This window comes from Ailuropoda melanoleuca, unplaced genomic scaffold (genome assembly GCF_002007445.2).
Source record: "Ailuropoda melanoleuca isolate Jingjing unplaced genomic scaffold, ASM200744v2 unplaced-scaffold9828, whole genome shotgun sequence".
In the NCBI taxonomy this organism is placed as follows: Eukaryota; Metazoa; Chordata; class Mammalia; order Carnivora; family Ursidae; genus Ailuropoda; species Ailuropoda melanoleuca.
The window spans coordinates 1-4,910 of NW_023255356.1; the positions used below are offsets into that span (position 1 = coordinate 1).

At 37.6% G+C, this 4,910-nt stretch overlaps 1 pseudogene; it reads right to left on the reverse strand.

The window, feature by feature from the left end:
• Positions 1 to 3,905: 3,905 nt before the first annotated feature.
• LOC100471902 lies at positions 3,906 to 4,344 on the reverse strand (annotated as a pseudogene).
• Positions 4,345 to 4,910: the final 566 nt, after the last annotated feature.

The following is a 4,910-nucleotide window of genomic DNA, read 5'->3' on the forward strand; positions in this document are numbered from 1 at the left end:
GGATTATGCTAAGTGAAGTAAGTCAAGCAGAGAAAGACAATTATCATATGGTTTCACTCATTTATGGAACATGAGAAATAGGAAAATTGGTAGGAGAAGGAAGGGAAGAATGAAGGGGGGGTAAACAGAAGGGGGAATGAACCATGGGAGACTATGGACTCTGGGAAACAAACTGAGGGCTTCAGAGGGGAGGGGGGGTGGGGGATTGGGATAGGCCGGTGATGGGTATTAAGGAGGACACATATTGCATGGTGCACTGTGTGCTATATGCAAGTAATGAATCATGGAACATTGCATCAAACACTGGGGATGTACTGTATGGTGACTAATATAACAAAATAAATATTATTTAAAAAATACGAAAATAAAATACAAAAGTAAAATACAAAAAAAAGGTAAGCAAATAATATAAATCAAAATGGCCCCTATTCACAGACAACTTGATTGTCTCTGTTAAAATACAGTTACACAAAAATATCCTAGAACTCATAAGTGAATTAATCAAGAGTGCAGGATAGACGATCAAAACACCAAAATCAACCATATTTCAATACACTAACGAAGAAGTGTTGGAAAAAGAGGTTTACCACTCAAAAAAGAAAGTCAATTCTTAGATGTTAATCTAACAAATGATGCAGGGTATTTATAAGCTAAAAACAGCAAAAACGCTGAAAAAACAAAAGAAGACCTAAATAAATGGAGGAACAGACCATGGTCATAGATTAGAATATTTAACATAGTAAAGATGTCAATTCATCTGAAATTGATCTCTGGACTTACTGTAATTCCAATAAAAATCCCAGCAGCAGGATGCACTCTAGACATAGACAAGCTGATCCTAAAGCTTACATGGATACTAAAAACAAACACACAAACAAAAAAGATAGCCAGAATAAGTATGAAAAAAAAAAAGAAGAAATGTGGAGGAATCACATTACCTACGTTTAGAACTTTTCAACAAATGTGTGGAAAAAACTGGATGTCCATCTAAAAGAAAAGGATTTCACATCTTATACTAGAACTCACTAAAAATAAGTCTTAGATATAAATCAAGAATATGAAACTGTAAAACTTTTAAAAGGAAACAACAAAATCTTCAACCTGGTTTTGAGAAAGATGTTCAAGGTAGAAGAACAACTCCACCCTGCCACCACCACCACCCACCCCCCTGCCCCGCCTTGTTTTTGTTTTTGTTTTTCTGTGAAAGATGCTGTTGAGGGTTTGAGGAGAAAAATCTCAGGCTGGGAGAATGTATTTACAATTACCTAAACAACAGAGGGCTTGTATCCAGAGCAGATGAGAAACTGTCAAAACCCAACAGTAAGAAAAGCATGGAAAACATATTTGAACAGATACATCAATAAAAAGGATATATAGGTGGCAATTGAGCACATAAACAGATAAGCACACTCACTGGCTGGGATAGGGACTAAAACTATGGTGAGATACCGGTAATCCTATATTAAAATTGCCGAAATTACAAAAAGAAAGCAAGCAAAAGCAACACAAACACGTGACAATATCAGATGATGTTGAGGATGGGTAGCAACTGGATTCACCACGTGTTTCTGGAGAGAATGTAAGGTGGTATAACCACTCTGGAAAACAATGTTATTGCTTTTTATGAAGTTAAACATAGGCTTAGCCATAGGACATAGCAATCTGACTCTGAAGTATTTCTCCTAGAGAAATTTCAACTTGAGTTCATACAAAAACCTGTAAGTGAATGTTTGTAGCAGCTCTGTTCATAATCACCCCAAACTTGAAACAACTCAAATACCCTGCAACAAAGTGTATTCTTTCCATACAATTAAATACTATTCAGTGGTCTAAAGGAATGAAGTATTGATACAGTCAACAACTCGGATGAAACTCAAAAGCATTGTGTTTAGTGATAGAAGCCAGGCTCAGAAGGTTACATTTAATTGATTTTTTAAAGAATTTATTTATTTATTTATTTATTTATTTATTTATTTATTTGAGAGAGAGACTGAGAGAGAGAGAGCATGAGCAGGTTAGAGGGAGACGGAGAAGCAGACTCCCCCCTGAGCAGGGAGCCCGACACAGTGCCCTATCCCAGGACCCTGAGATCATGACCTGAGCCGAAGGCAGATGCGCAACTGACTGAGCCGCCCAGGTGCCTCAGAAGGTTACATTTTTAATGATTCCATTTATATGACTTTTTTGACATGACAAAGCTATCCTAAAAGAGAGCAAGTTGGTGGCGCCCTGGTTACGTGTAGAGAGAGAGTGTGTGACTACAAAGGGATAGCACAGGGACCTCTTCGGGGCTATGGAAGTGTTCTGAATCATATTGTGATGGTGGCTACAAGAATCTATACATGTGTTTGGGTGCCTGGGTGGCTCAGTCGGTTAAGGGTCTGCCTTGGGCTTAAGTCATGATCCCAGGGTCTTGGGATTGTCCTGTATCAAGCTCCCTACTCAGTGGGGAGTCTGCTTTGCCTTCTACCCTTCCTCCCTACTCGTGATCTCCTTCTTGCTCTCTCTCTCAAATAAATAAATAAATAAATAAATAAATAAATAAATAAATAAAATAAAATAAAAAAGGAATCTATACATGTGTTCAAATCCCTGGAACTGGAGGTCCAGAAAAGTCTACGTTGCTGAATTTAAAAACACAATTAAAGAAATAATGGCAAAATCGTTTTTTTTAAACCAAAAAATTATTAGAATTGAACAGTAGTATACTCCACTACAGAAATTATTTACATGCTTTTAGCATTAAGGAAAACCATACCAACTAATGAATCATCGAACTTTACATCGGAAACCGGGGATGTACTGTATGGTGACTAACATAATATAATAAAAAATCATTAAAAAAAAAAGGAAAACCATACCAAATGTCAACCCAGATGAACACAAATGAATGAATGGCTATAGAAATGGTAAATGTAGGGAGGGTTAATTATTTTACTTTTCAAAATTTTTCTTTAAAAGTTAACTGAGTGTTGGGGCACCTGGGTGGCTCAGTTGGTTAAGTGTCCGACTCTCGACTTTGGCCCAGGTCATGATCTCAGGCTCCTGAGATTGAACCCTGCACGAGGCGCCATGCTCCGCAGGGAGTCTGCTTGAGATTCTCTCTCTTCCTCTCCTTCCCCTCCCCCCCCCCCCCCCCCCCCCCCCCCCCCCNCCAGTCCCCTACTCGGGTGTGCTCGTTCTCTCTCTCTGTCAGATAAATAAATAAATCTTTTTTTAAAAAAAAGTTAACTGAATGTATATAAAACCAATAACAATGCATTGTGGGGGATACAAGGTATGTATAAAGAAAGTCTAGGGAAACAAAAGCAAACAGATGAGAGTGTAGAAATAAAATCATACTATATAAGTTTTTACTTTGTACATGAAGAAAAATTTTATCATTGAAGGTGAAATGCCTAATTTTAACTATGTATAATATAATCCTTACAGGAACCACTTACATATAAAACAAAAGGAATAAGTATTAAACCAAGATGTGGATTAAAATTGGAATACTGAAAAATACTTCAAAAAAAGAAAACGATAAATACTTCAGTTATACATAAGGTGGTGAGGGAATTGGGTTAAAGAAAGAATGAAAAGACAAAGGAAAGAAGGAAATAAAAGAAGGAAGAAAGGAAGGAAGGAAGCTGGAAAGAAAAAGAGAAATAAAGCTACTCAAAATAAGAGGATGAAGTTAAAACCAGTCATACCTATACTTAAGCTAATTGTATATGTTCTAAACTTTCCTAATAAAAGGCAGTGATTGCTAGGCAGGAGAGCTACAAGACACCACAATATGCCATTGAATAGAAACTGTATGGTGACAAACATAATATAATTAAAAAATCTTATTATAAAAAAAAGAAACTCACTGTTTCTACACTTTAACAGTTTTTATTTAAAGTCTTATATAAGATTACTTTATTTCTGTATCTTGTCAATGTTTCTTCTTCATATTTGCAACTTTCCTTTCCTACTTGGCGAGATTTGGTTTTACTTTGAAGGATCATTTTGTGTTTTTTTGTCTAGTTTTAGTCTAGTGATAGCCACCTCGCTAGGGTGAATGCCCACATAGACAGTCGTGCCATTCACCTTCTCACGCTATACTCATTCAATGTAGACAACGCATTTCTTCCTGTAAACCTGGACTACCTTGCCAATTTGCTGGCCTTCGTCGTGTCCTGGCACAACCTGTACCTTATCATCCTTTCAGGTGGGCATGGATTGAAGGTTGTACTTCTGTCTCAGCTCTTTAGAAAGACAGGAAGACATAACCTTCCTGTGAATGTGGGAAGGTACCCTGAAATGCCTTTTCTGGTTCTCGGTCCGGTCAGAAATTATGAAGGGATTGAACTTCATGCTGCCTGCTGGCACTTCAGTGATGGCTGCAAAAGGGAAGAGTGAAACTCACGTTAATATGGAGACAGAGAGAGGTTAAATGTAAAAGGGTTGAAAAAGAGATGCCATGTGAACATAAATTATAAGAAAAAAGGTTCTAATAATGGCTAAGTTAAATTTTAGGACCAGGATTATTACTTTTTTTTTTCCTGAGAACAATTTCATTTTTTTTTTATTATGTTGTGTTAGTCACCATACGGTACATCATTAGTTTTTGATGTAGTGTTCCACGATTCATTGTATAACACCCAGTGCTCCATGCAATACATGCCCTCCTTAATACCCGTCAGCAGGCTAGCCCATCCCCCAACACCCCTCCCCTCTAAAACCCTCAGTTTGTTTCCCGGTGTCCATAGTCTCTCATGGTCCATCTCCCCTTCTGTTTCCCCCACCCTGTCATTTTCCCCTTCCTTCTCCTAATGTCCTCCCTGTTATTCCTTATGTTCCACAAATAACTGAAACCATATGATAATTGTCTTTCTCTGCTTGACTTATTTCACCTAGCATAATACCCTCCAGTTCCATCC